Source organism: Hydra vulgaris, chromosome 11, assembly GCF_038396675.1.
Source record: "Hydra vulgaris chromosome 11, alternate assembly HydraT2T_AEP".
NCBI classification, from domain to species: Eukaryota; Metazoa; Cnidaria; class Hydrozoa; order Anthoathecata; family Hydridae; genus Hydra; species Hydra vulgaris.
In genome coordinates this window covers 26,360,074-26,374,560 of record NC_088930.1, presented here as the reverse complement: position 1 = coordinate 26,374,560, position 14,487 = coordinate 26,360,074, and the positions used below count along the sequence as shown (strand labels likewise).

General features: G+C 27.7%; 1 long non-coding RNA gene across 1 annotated transcript; it reads left to right on the top strand.

The window, feature by feature from the left end:
- Positions 1-22: 22 nt before the first annotated feature.
- Positions 23-6,370, top strand: LOC124813480 (uncharacterized). Its single transcript, XR_010641642.1, has 3 exons — positions 23-156; positions 2,012-2,250; positions 6,213-6,370. It is a non-coding gene; the product is annotated as an uncharacterized LOC124813480 (long non-coding RNA).
- The last annotated feature ends 8,117 nt before the right edge of the window (positions 6,371-14,487 follow it).

The window sequence follows — 14,487 nt, the reverse complement described above, 5'->3', positions numbered from 1 at the left end:
CCAGTTGTAATCATTCTCTTCAAGAAAATCAATAGCTTGTTGATATGACTTGCTTTAAGTATGTTTTGAAAAACATAATAAAGAAATAATTGTTGTTGATGATGTTGGTTTGTTTTATTTTTATAAAACTAATGTTTCTTTTTAAACTTGAAAAAGGTATTTTCATTTTTTACATCCATATATATATATATATATATATATATATATATATATATATATATATATATATATATATATATATATATATATATATATATATATATATATATATATATATATATATATATATATATATATATATATATATATATATATATATATATATATATATATATATATATATATATATATATATATATATATATATATATATATATATATATATTATATATATATATATATATATATATATATATACATAAGCATAAAGTAATTTTTAATTTTTTTTACAATTTTTCTACTTATTTTTCTTAATTTTTGTTTTTACTTTTTTTCCCTTCAAAAGTCGCTCTAGTCGCGACTTTTAAAGGAAAAAAAATTTATACGATCTTAGAGCTCATTTTTATACTACGACGCAAATAGTTACATTCAGATTTATTTAAATATATAATAATTTGCCGTTATGCTTTTTTCAATATTTAAATATAACTTTTAAAACCAAATATTACGACAGCAATAAAAGAACAACTTTCTCTAAAACTTCGAATTAATCAAAAATATAACAAGGAACAATGGAATTATTATCATTCTCTAAGGAAACATACTTTAGTTATTTAGAAAAAACTTTTTTTTAGTTTTCTGAAATTTTTAAGAAGTCTAATTTAATCAAATGTCATAACATGAACCAAAATAAAAAAAAGAAGCTCAAAAAACAAATGCTTATAAATAAAAGTAATAAAAATTTGGGTATTAAATACTAAGTACACAAAGAAGCGTATTCTTTTTAAAAAAGTATTTTATAAATTTTGTATTTTTTTTTTTTTTTTTAAAGTTTTAAAAAAAAACAAAAAGAAAAGAAAAAAAAATACTGCTGAAAATCCAAACAACAAAAACGCTTGAAATTATAAAAACCCTTGAAATTTTAAATATAAACTTTAAAAAACAATTATATAATTCTTTAAGAAGTTTTAAAAAGTATTTTTAATTTAATTATAACAAACACGTGAAAATTTAATAAATATAATTTTTAAATCTTATAAAAACTTACTAATTGTTAGAGCTGTAAAAACTTTTTATTTTTTCCCACTAAAAAGGATTTTTATAGGTGCTGAGGTAAGAGTAAATTTATAATGGCAGTCAAGCCATGCTTGTCCCAACGGACAACCTTTGGAAGTAATATCTTCTGTTCTACCCTAAAAATACTCTAGGCTTAGTCAGGACACAAGCTATATATGAATTTACATTGATCATTTTATTCATCATTTACTTATATGCGATATGTTATTTTCCGAGTTATCTTTAATAATAATCTATAATATTTTATTAATAATCTATAAGACATCATATAAATCAAAAACTTTAATAAAAACTTAGCATAACTTAAATTTTGTGTTTTTATGGGCCTCAACTTTAAAGGAGCAAATAGAAAGCTCAAAACACTAGTTAAAACCAAAGACCGGTCAGTCATCCAGCTAGAAATTGACCAAGAAAAGTTATTATAATTACGGATGATTATTTAGCATAATATAATGTTTTAATTAAAATTAAAATAAGTTTTAAACATCTTTAAAATTAATAACTATATACTAAATGTAATTAAACTTTAAAGAACGGTTTTAATTAACATAATAAGTGAATACATACAAAATGATTCAAATTTTCTGCTACAAAATAGCTCTTGTGGTTTTCACCCTATTGAAGCAGCTTTTATTGCGATGTTTTATTCTGCCTCACTTATAAAAAATTAAAAAATAAATAGTTTCATTTTTTCAAATAATAAACTAAAAATAAATAGCAACTATTTTTGTTTAATTAACATCTTCTTTCAAGATATTTATTAATTTATTTTTAGCTCTGGGACTTCACTGTTACCATTGTTCAGCAACCAATTATAAAACCTGTAACGAATCAAGTATAATAAAAGAATGTCCATATAGTTCTCAATGTGTTACTTTGTCAGTTGAAATGTACAGAAAATCCTGGAACGTATCAACCCTTTCTCAAATATACAAAAAGAGTTGCGTTGTTTCTAAATATGATAGCTGCGAAAAGAACTGTCGGTTCTATAAAAATATAGGAAACTTTTGCGTGGCAAGTTGTTTTATTTTTTTTTATTGTAAACGTTTTGTAAGTTTAGGTTTTATTTAAATGTTATAACTACGTATTACTTTTACTTGATGACAGAAGATTTTATATTGAAAAATACGTAAACTAAACTTTTGGCAAAAAAATTTCAGAGCAAAATATTTTAGCACATCAATTAATACTAAAAAATAACGAAAATCTAAAAACATTTAAAAAAATCATATTTATTTGAGCCGAACATTGAAGTTAAGTTGGTTGTTTCCACGAAATGTAATTATAGTTAGATTGCAGTAAACTTTCAACAGATAGCTTAGGTGTAATAAACATATGGATAGATTAATACAGTTTAATAGTTTTCATTATCAACTAACACTGTAGTGGTCCAGAACTGTCTAAAAATGGTAGACTATTTATGGCTTAAAAATAGATATATGATACACGTTTATAGAGAACCTAGGAATTCATTACCGGGCTCAATTTTAAGTTTGGAGTGGTCATGATCATACAAGTGGTCATTTTAGAGATTGTCAAGGCCGATCATGGGATGTTCCGATGATTTTTTAATTACAATTAATTTTTATTGCGCATTTCATAAACGTCATTAATGATGACCAAAAATAGTGAAAATACAGCAGCAATCAGTTTGTTCAAATTTGAGTTTGGAAAATTGTTATTTAAAGAAAATTTTGAAATCAGTTTTTCAAAATGCATTGCAAAGATTAAATCATTTTACAATAAAAAATAACTGAAAGTGGAATTACTGCATTAAAAGAAGATTTGAATAATCTTAAAAGTAATTTCTCACGACATTGGAGATTAAGTAATTATGATTCTACAAATCTAATGTGCCATCACCCCACTTACTTTGAACAATTTGTGATCTCTCCTGAGTAATTTGTTCAACCATGCCAAGCATCACCATTAAGAAAAAGAGGACGATCATCAAAATCATTAGAAGAATTGTGCGAAAGGAGGCAAAATCAGGCGGCAACTCAAATAGCCGAAGATTCTGAAGACTGCGTTTATGTATTATTAAAAGCTGTTCAAACAGCATCACATAGAAAACGATTTAAATTCCTGAAACAATTGATTAAGATAGTCATTGATAATATTGATAACTAAGATGACGCCAGATGAGGCATTAAATCTTCTTATTGACAATTCATTATCGAAAAATACATACCAAAATTTACGAGTTGAAATGAAAAGTAAAAATGCCAACATCCTTCCAACATATTTTGAAGTCTCTTAAGCAAAGAAGAAATGTCGTCCAGATGAAATCCAATCATCTGATGTGAAAACGTCAATAAAGTTTTGTCACACAATTTCGAGGGTTGTATTATTAGAAGAAGATCAAATTGTGAATTATATGAAATAGGTAAATAAAATTGTTATTGATGCTGAAAAGATCTTCGCTTACGGTGCTGATGGAACAAGTGGTCAAGTTGAATATCACCAGGCGTCATCATCTGTTTCAGTAATAGATGACCACTCATTATTTACAGTTACCATGACACCATTACAGCTAAGAAGTAAGTTAGATAGAGAAATTTTAAGGAAAAATCCTACTCCTCAATCTTTTCGATTCGTGAGCCCCCTGTCTCGGGAATTTACTAAAGAAACAATGGAACATGTTAAGGTAACCTTCCAACAAATTGAAGAGGACGTCAAAAACTTGGCTCCATATCAAACAAATACTGGAGAAGAGTTGCAAGTTAATACATCATCGTTGTTCTTTCCAACTTTATTTGATGGGAAAATTTTAAATTTTTACTTGGCAATAAATCTTCCCAAAGCTGCCCCATTTGTTAATCAACACCAAAGCATTTTAACTACTTGCTAAACTTTGATAATGATCAATTTAAGCCAAAAGGTGATTCGTCCCATATTTATGGTTGCCAGCCTTTGCATGCTACCATCAACACTCTCAATTGCTTGCTTAATTTATTATATAGAAAAAAGTTAGAATTATGCCAAGAAGAATTATTAAAAAATTATTAAAAAAATCTAAAATTATTAAAAAAGTTAGAATTATGCCAAGTTATGCGAAGTTAAACCATGTTATTGATGGAAAAGAAATATCGATTAGAGCATCAGCAAAAAAAGTATGGAGTTCACCACTCGACTCTTTTTCGTTACATAAATAAAGTAAAAAAAGTTAATATGGGAATGCCGCTACCTATTCTTGGTTATAAAAAGTCACGCCAGGTTTTCAATTTATAACATGAAAAAGCTATTGCTTCATATATATCAACAGCTTCTTCATATATATCAACAGCTTCTTCATATATATCAACAGCTTCTTCATATATATCAACAGCTTCTTCATATATATCAACAGCTTCTTCATATATATCAACAGCTTCTTCATATATATCAACAGCTTCTTCATATATATCAACAGCTTCTGATGTTTTGGACCTTATGAAGCACAAAAACTCGCATTTGAATGTGCTATCAAGTATAACATTAATTTTCCAAAATCTTGGTTAAAACTTTCAATGGCTGGTCCTGACTGGATGAGAGGGTTTTTAAATTGACATTCAGGATTGTCTATCAGAACTCCAGAAGCAACAAGTCTTGCGCGAGCAACTAGTTTTAATCGTGCTAATGTAGGTGTATTTTTTCGAAAATTATCTGATGTTTTTGATAATTTTTGAAAAGTTTAGTTTTAAAAATCATTTTTCTGCATCTAAAATTTACAATGTTGATGAGACTGGTATCACCACTGTGAAAAAACCAAACAAGATAGTTGCTCGTAAAGGTATTAAGCAAGTTGGAGCATTAACATCTCAAGAACAGGGGACACTAGTGACAATGGTGTCAGCTGTAAATGTATGTGGCAATAGTGTGCTTCCAATGTTTCTATTTCCGAGAAAGAAATTTTTTCAAGTCAATCACTTTATTCGTGATGGACCAAATGAATGCATTGCTGCTTCGAATGGGTCAGGCTGGATGAATGAGGAGTGCTTTGCTACTTACTTAAACCGCTTTATTCGGCATGTCAAGCCCACATAAGTAAGCCGTGCGCTATTACTTTTAGACAACCATCAGTTTCATTTCAATTAATAACAATGTGTAAAGATAATGGTATAGTTTTGCTTTCCTTCCCTCCTAATTACTCACATAAGTTGCAACCTCTAGATAGATATGTATTCGGACCTTCAAAAAAATGTGTAGCTAATGCACAAGACTTGTGGATGAAACAATGGCCAGGAAAAACAATGAGTATATATGATTTACCAGGAATTGCAAAAATAGCCTTACAGCATTCTCTTAAATAACAAAACATAACTGGTTTTAGAGTGGCGGAATATTCTCATATGATAAGGATATATATTTTCAGATGCAGATTTTGCTCCATCATTTGTTACTGATCGTCCAGCAACTCAATCTAAAGCAGGTATTGATATTAGTATATCAACTTCAATCTCAGATGGCGTTCAAAGTTAGGTTTAAAATACCCAATTTTTACAAACGCTGTGCGCTAAATTTGTATTATAAATTGTAATATAAATTTTTTAAAGTTACTCCTCTGGATTGCAGAATTTTCAAAATCCGTTGGCTATATTAAATCATGCCAAAATTTAAAACTGCCTAAATCAAAAAAAACATTAAGTCTTGTTTTATCGCGTGAGAAAAAGTGCTAAAGTTCATCGCTACACTTTAAAAAGGAAATTTTAAGATATATATGCTGATGATGAATGATAGAATAAAATTTGTTTTTCATAGTTAATAAGAAACATATTATTTTCTATTTAAACTAAACCACACAAAATATATGAATGTTTAATATTGTAACTATGTAAAATTAATTACATATTAGAAATTAATATTGATATCTAATACTTATAATTAATGATAATAATTTAAACTGATATTTTTATTATATTACTTTCTATAGTATTCTAAATAATTTAAACCTTATGTTTTATTTATACTGTTGAGGCTATTATACTATTATTTAGGCGAACTGTTGTCCTACTAATCTATGCAACTCAAAAGAAATAGTAATACCTTCTTTTATTCATCGTAGAAGTCGTTCGTCAGCCATTTGCAACTCCTCAGTTTGTCTAATTGATTTATTAATTGTAGTTTTTCTATTTTTTGTTAAAGAAAAAGTTTAAGTTAATTTAATTTACTTAATTTTGAAAATACCTCAAAGTAATCACCTTTTGTTAAGCCAAGAGCGTTGGCGGTTTAAACCCAATTAACATTAAAATTAGCAAATGATTAGTAATCAAATGTTAGACAATTACAACTGTTTGACAATTACAACTGTTAGACAATTACAACTGTTAGACAATTACAACTGTTAGACAATTACATAACGAGATTTGCTTTAATTAGTTAGTATAAATTTTTATATAAAATTTTAAATTATTATAAGTATTAAATATATTAGTATGAAATTATTTTTTGATTTTAAGAAAATGAAATTATGAAACTATTTTTTGAAATTAAGTTTTGTTTGAAGTCATCATTATAATGATCAGTTTTTTTTTAACATGATCTTTGTGATAGTAATGACTTTTGGTCATTTATTAATTAAAAATTTATATAACATTCCAAAAACAGGGGATTGAAGGCCCTCCCCCTCTTCTCCCTCCTCGCACACATTTATTTAAATTTAAGAATAAAACATAAAGTGTAATAAATATTATTATAAATTAGAGTTAGTAAACGTTTAGTGTTTTTAAATCTTTAAATAAATGTTTTTAATATCAAAAACATTTTTGAAAATAAATTAAAGGTAAAAGCGTTGCAACTTATTTCTCTCGGTACTTCTTATTTTTCTCTCGGTACTTCTTATTTTTCTCTCGGTACTTCTTATTTTTCTCTCGGTACTTCTTATTTTTCTCTCGGTACTTCTTATTTTTCTCTTGGTACTTCTTATTTTTCTCTCGGTACTTCTTATTTTTATAAGCACTTCTTAAATAGCTATGAATATATGGGTAGTAATTCTTTATACTTTAATAGTATGTGTATAAAATGCACTTCCTTACCACTTTCAAGATCATTTCCATAGGAGATGAAAAGTTTTTTTATTTTTCAAGCTACTTTTTTATTGTCATGCTTAGCAAAAAGGCACTAAAAAATGTGTTAGCTAACTAAGTATTCTTATAACAAATCAATTAAAAACGCTAATTAATTTTTTTTAATATTTGAAAAATTTTATATTTTAAAATGTACAACAATAATATATTGTTGTGCAAGCATTAAAACAACATGTTGTTGTACAATTAGGGTTTGGCTTGCTCTAAAACATGGACCGGAAAAATCATTTGTTACGGGGCTCATTTTATTATAGCAGCCTATTTACACTTCTTTTTTAATGTCTTTGAATATTTATAGAGCATCAAAAAACAATTTATAAATATTAATTATATTGTTAAATGCATATAACTAATGAACTTAGTATGTATTATACAAATTAATACATTATATTCGACAGCACATTCCTTAGTATCTAAAAACTGTAATGATGTAATACATAAATGACATAATACAAATGAAAAAAATCGATCATATTTAATATCTTCATAAGTATAATAATCTAAATTATTAAATTTATTTTAGTAAAGAACTATGTTTTACAACTACATCCCTAATGTTGTCGTCTATTAGTTTTTCAAAAATCTCTTTATTTAAATTCATTAAGCATCCAAATTGTCTAATTGCCTCATTAAGCATCCAAATTGATTCAAGCATGACCAAGTTGTCAAAGCATGACCAAGTTGTCAAATGATAATCAATTCTGTAGACGGTTTTTTATATAACTTAAAGTAAAAAACCCTTTTCACACCCTACTTTGGTGCAAGGCAAAGTTAAGATATATTTATAAGCCAGAAATAAATTGCTGTATGATTCAACACATAATCTGGACTTAAACAATAAAACAACAAAGAAAATAATTAAAACACATTTGTTTTGCAACTTATTTGTTAAATTTAATTTTCTTCCTACTGTAATTCTGGTAGCTCAGTTTCTTCATATGTATTATAACTTCCATAAATTTCAGTTAAAAATTTTAAATTCATATCTTAAATTTTAGTAAAATCTTGAAATTCATATCTTGCCGTATAATTCTTAAACTTTTTCAAATTTTCAAGGACTTTTACTAATTTTAAAAAGAGCGTTTTTTTGGTGTTTTTTTGAAAAATGACGAGGTTCTAAATTAAAAAAGTCTGAGCATGATTCTGAACGTTTAGCAAAACGTTGCTTAAGATTAGAAATCACTGTATCCATAGCAATGAACAATAGATTTCTTTAAGTCAATAGCTTTATTATTATCACTATTGTTACATTTGTTATCTTAAATAACTATAATAATATCATTTTTTTTTCCAATCAAATCACTTACCCAATTATTATTATTATTATTATGTATTTCGCCGATAAGAAAAGTTTACAAGTTTATGCAATACAAATATATAAATACATGGCTGGGGCAAGAAGAAGACAAGTTCTGTCTTATCACCAAGCCCCTTTAAATAAAAATGTCAATAATAAAAATACAAAACAAAGTAACTCGTTAAATAAACGTTAAACAAAACATTGCGTTAACAAAACCTTTAACATTAAATTAACCAAACCTTTAGCAGCTTTTAAAACATTTCCAAAAATTCTGCCTTCAATTCTTGGACTCGCTTACAACAAGTTCACCATCTACTGAGCCACTGAAGTATATATTTAATCGGTTGAAAACATTCAATATTTTTGTAACTTAATGGGGTTTTTACAATGTCTGATTAAATACTGACCAATAACCTTGCAAAATTGGTCAATTTACGACTATTTGTACAAATCCCCCAAAAGATTTATTACATTATTACCTTGCTCTGCAACATTGTTGACACATGAAAGATTGCATAAAAATTTTTTTTAACATTGAAGTCCTCAAATTTGTTCCAATTCTCTGATTTGTTTAATTTTAACAGATGAAAAGGCAAAAATAACTTTTCGCCAATGAAAGGCGAAAAAAAAAACAATTAAAAAAGTTTTTCTTTGTCACGCCAAGTAATAATTAGAGGCCTCGGTTTGTAAGAAGTAAATACTTTAGGTCTTGGTAAGTTTATAAGTTTCTGACCTATCGTAGTCTTTTCTGCATAACTTGCGTTATCGAACAAGGAAATAATGCTAGCTCCTCATATAAGTATTCCAAGTGTCATTCAATGAACCTGATGGATCTTTCTTCACTTTAAAGGTCAATTGATTTAAATTTTCTCATCAAATAAAGGAAATGAAGGTGATGACTCAGCTACAGCTACAACTGCTGTTGCTACAGCTACAGCTGAAGCAACAGCATTAATAACAGCTTGCAAAAAGTAATTTCCATTAAAAGACAACTTTTTTTTATTCTTCTTCATTAAGCTTAAAAATATGAGGGAGTAGAAGTAGAATTGAATCAAAAAATAATAAGCTCCACCAATTCTCAGTTATTCTCATGAGGAAAAGCTTTTCTCTTAGAGCATTCCATTGTTAATTTCTTTATTTCAAGTGCTTGTTGTAATAAAAAAAACTATTTTGATCATTAGGTCAGTCCCATACTTTAAAATCTTTTATATTCCTGTTAAAGTCCTTGAGCCTTTCAAAAAGCTGAACATAGTCATGGTGATTTAATTACAGATAGCATTGGATGTTGCTTTTATGAAGAGTATATCGTGTCTACATTCACGTTGGAGTAAAGAACAATCAATTTGATTCTCAATTAGAATTGCAGCTTCATTATTAGAGTTGTAAAAAAACAAAAAAAGATTTTTTTTATCTGTGCTTTTTTTTAAAAAAAAACTTTTTTTTTTCTTTTTATGTTTTACTTTTGTTTTGTTTATTCAGAAGTCAAATAAGGATTTTCCGGAGTCACTTGATCACTTTTATTATATGTTTTCAGCTAAATTCAGTATAGTAAAAATGTTTAGTTTAAATTAATGGTTTTGACTTGGAGTTGTTGATGATTCTGTGTCACATTTTTGTTTTTTGTAGTTCTAAATTATAGGAAATGAAAACTAATTTTGATGTTCGGTCATTTGTAAATCTTTTCCGTTTTTACATCTAGTGCTAACCTGTTGTTGTGAAAATTTTCCATACAGTTGATAATTGAACTCTATCTGAAGAAAAAAAATCTTGAAAATAAATACTTTTCTCTATAATAATAATTTAGTTTGATAAGTTGTGTAATAGCAATTGTATATAAATAAATTTTTAACAAACCTAGTTTTAACTGCTGGAAGTTTCAGTTATTCCTGAATGAATTGTCCTATTTAAGTTGGTGTTTACATTTATGTTGGTGTTATTTTACAAAACTGACAAAAATTTTTAGGTTTTTTTTATCGTTTTTACCACAGTTCTGTAACCTTCACAGTTCTGTAACCTTCACAGATCTGTAACCTTCACAGTTCTGTAACCTTCACAGTTCTGTAACTTTCACAGTTCTGTAACCTTCACAGTTCTCTAACCTTGTTGGGAAGCAGCTATTGATTGAATTTTACTTGTATCAGTAAAAATCAAATTTAGTGTATGGGCCAAGAATCCATAAGGGTAATTGAGAGAAAAATTGTGAACTATTAGATGCCATTCTCTTTTCATATCGGCTGCATTGCCAGCACACAGAACCAGAACTTTTATCGGTCCAACTTTAAGTACTATTTTTTTAATTGTTTTTTATATATTTTTACATTTTTTTATTTTTTTACATATGTTTTTTTTTTATATTTTCCAGTATGACTTTCTGCACCTAAAAAAGTTTGATTTGTGGCGTAGTGAGAGAGTTTGAGACTCTCTCACCACGGCATAAATCAGAACTTAAACCATCTTATAAATTTAAACTACATTTTTCTGGAAAAAGTAATGACAAGTTCTTTAATGGTTGTTGAGGTTTAATTATAAACTCTATTAAGGATGGAATTAGACAACATATCACGGTAGGGTAATTTAAATGTAGGACGCAATTTTGCAAGAAATTTAATTCACAACTTATTTTTACAAAGTCTCAATGACCATTCATTACCATAGAGCACGGGTTAAATCTATTTGTGACTCATCATATAAAATTTTACATCATAATTTTAATTTAAAGTTATTTTTTATTTTTCTATTTACTTTGTACATCATTTATGGCTAGATCATTCAATTCATTTATTTTTTATAATAACTAAATAAATACGTACCATTTGATCATTAGCTATTTTGTCTGAGAAAATATAAGCTGCGGTTTTATTTTTCTTAAGTATAAATGGAATTTTTGTTGAAGGGTATAGTTGTTTAAGGGAGTTCATTCTAATTTATTTTTATTTTGTTTCCAGTTTCCAATTCTTGAGTTGTTGTTTTTCTTTGATTTCTACAAGAATTCAGAGTATGAGCAATGTAGCGGTTGGCATATTTTACTCCCTGCTTTTACTTCTTGAGCGATTAAATTTTCAGTAATAACTTTTTGTATCATTGAACCAGCTTGAATTTTTTTTTTTTAAATGGAACTTGATTTAAATATTTTTTTTTTTTTTGGTCATTACATTTTATACAGTTAGTAATGTGCTTGGCCATTCGAGTGCAATTTTTTGCGAATTTTAGGCTGTAAAATTCGGGTACAACTTGTTTAGTTTTAAAATCTTCAGGTTCTACAAGTGCCTCATTAAATAAAGTAGCGGCTAAATATTCATTTCTGTCTAGCATAATTTTTGCTAAGTTGTTAGTTTATTTATATATATTAACTACCTGAAACTCTGTTTTTAAGGTTTAGACAACAATTACAATTAAAAAATAGTGGTTCGCAATTTTAGGAGTTAATGACTTACTTATATGCAATTTCAAAATAGAACGTTTGAAAAGTATTGAAATGCGATTAATTTATTAATGTTAACTGTTAACTGATAAATGTTACGTAACATCTAGATGTTTTAAAACAAATATTTTGACACGTTTTAAAACAAATATTTTTTTATTGTGTGGCAGTGCTGTGGCTAGTGGGTTGGAGGCCCCGCCACCAACCCACTAGCCACAGCCGCCGTGCGGAGAAACAAGTTGAGAGCAGTACTACCAGGGACGTGGTGGCGATCAAATTCAGAATTATGAATTCTCGCTTCTCGAGGCGAGCGCTTTACCACTACACCACCACCACACTTGCGCAGTTTGTTACTCAAATTTCCAATGTAATTTGGGTAATCTAAAAATTGCTTTGAATTTATTATTTTTGATATTAGGCTACTTTAGATCAAATGTCATCACTATTAAAAAAACCGTTGAAAAAAAAAAAAGTTTAAAATAAACCACCCGATACATTAATCAAGGAAAGAAAATTCAGATAAATAGTGTGTATTGGTTGCAGAATCTGGAAATACATAATATATAATTGGTAAAGTCATTAAGATATGTAAAAGATTAATTGTTGCAAAAAATTTAACCTAATATAGATGGAAACGGATTACCTACGTTTTTAAAGGAAACATCACTTGATCTTAGTAAAGATTAGCAGTATATGTAATAAAATAAATATTATATATATGTAATGAATAAAAATTATTTTTTCCATTAGAGTAGGAAACATTTCCAAACCTGAACCTTCAAATCACATCAGGTGATCACACTTTTGCTAATCGAGTTTTCAGAATTTTTATATCCAAAGTTAAAGAGGACGAAAACTGAAGTGGGATTGAGTTCTATTTCTCTCTATATATAAAAGGCAATGTTTGTATGCTTGATGTTAGCTATAGGCGTCAACACCTCTGGAACAATCAATACCAAACTTGGCACTGGCACTAAGTAGGCCTGAGCGGTGGTTTTGACCAGATTTGGGCCATCAGTGGCCCCTCCGGCCGCTGGATTTGTGCCACCAGCGGCCCCTCCGGCCCCAAGGTTTTCCCAGACATTCAAAGAAAGTTTCCCAGACATTTAAAGAAAGTATTTAAACAACTTAACTTACATTAAACACAATGAAATTTGGAAAAGATAAATTTGGTCAAGTTTAAGTGTGACAGAAACCCGCGCGAAGCGCCGGGTAATCCAGCTAGTAATTAAATAAAAATACAGCTTAAATATTTTTTATACAAAATTGAAATCTTCAAGTTAAAATTATAAAAATATTATTGATTAATGTCTAAAGCACAACAAGTTAAATAACAGAGTTTAGTGTCACGACAAAAAGTACACATATAAAAAATTATCATCAATAGGTTTTGACAGTGTGCGGTTTCAGTGTATGACTTTTTCATCAAAGAATCTTTCTTTAATGCGTTTTTTTTGTTGTTTTGGTTTTTTTTTAAATGATTTAGTCGAATTTTGGATTTTTTTACTGAAATAACTGATAATGCAAATAAAAATAATAATGTAAAGGATGCAAATACCATGATTTTATTCATTATGTTACATTATTAACATTAATGTAACATAAGGATAAATCCTTATGTTACAATAATGTTAATACAAAAAAAGAGTACGGAACTAAATTTTAGTCTAAAATAAAGTATTATTTCTTACAAAAAAAAATAATATTTTTCAAACACATTATCAAATAGATGGTTAAGCGCCAAACCAGCCTATACAAAAAAGTTGAAAAAGTATTTAAACAACTTAACTTACATTAAACACAATGAAATTTGGATAAGATAAATTTGGTCAAGTTTAAGTGTGATAGAAATCCACGCAAAGCGCCTGGTAATCCAGCTAGTAATTAAATAAAAATACAGCTTAAAGAAAGAACTTTTTCAGTTTAGTGGCTTTTGTAGCCACTAAACTGAAAAAATTAAAAGTAATTTTTTGGACTTTTAAACTTTACGTCAAATTATCTGTTCGTTGTATAGGCTGGTCTGGCGCTAAGTCATCCAAATAATCTTAAAAACTGAGAACATAAATTGCAAGAACGAACATTGAAGAATTCAGTGAACATTGAAGAATTCCTTCCATTGAAAAATTGCTAAGATTAAACGTCGTCTTTTTAAAATGCAGCTAAATTCCAAGTTATTTTGTTAGTTATGTGATATTAAATTTTATATGAATAAATATTAAATTGTTATGTATTAATAAGAAGGGCTTCAATATAGTATTTTTAAATAAAAAACAATCGAAATTGAACAATTCTACAAAAGGCAATGACATTTTAAGTAACGAATTTTAGTATAACCTTGGGTTACAATTCGCAGTTTGAATTATTTTGTTATAAAATCATGTGTTTCCAAACTGAAAAACTAATACTTTAACAATATTTAAAGTGCAAGTCTCTAAGTTTTCATTTAATTACCTTAATTAAGCCTT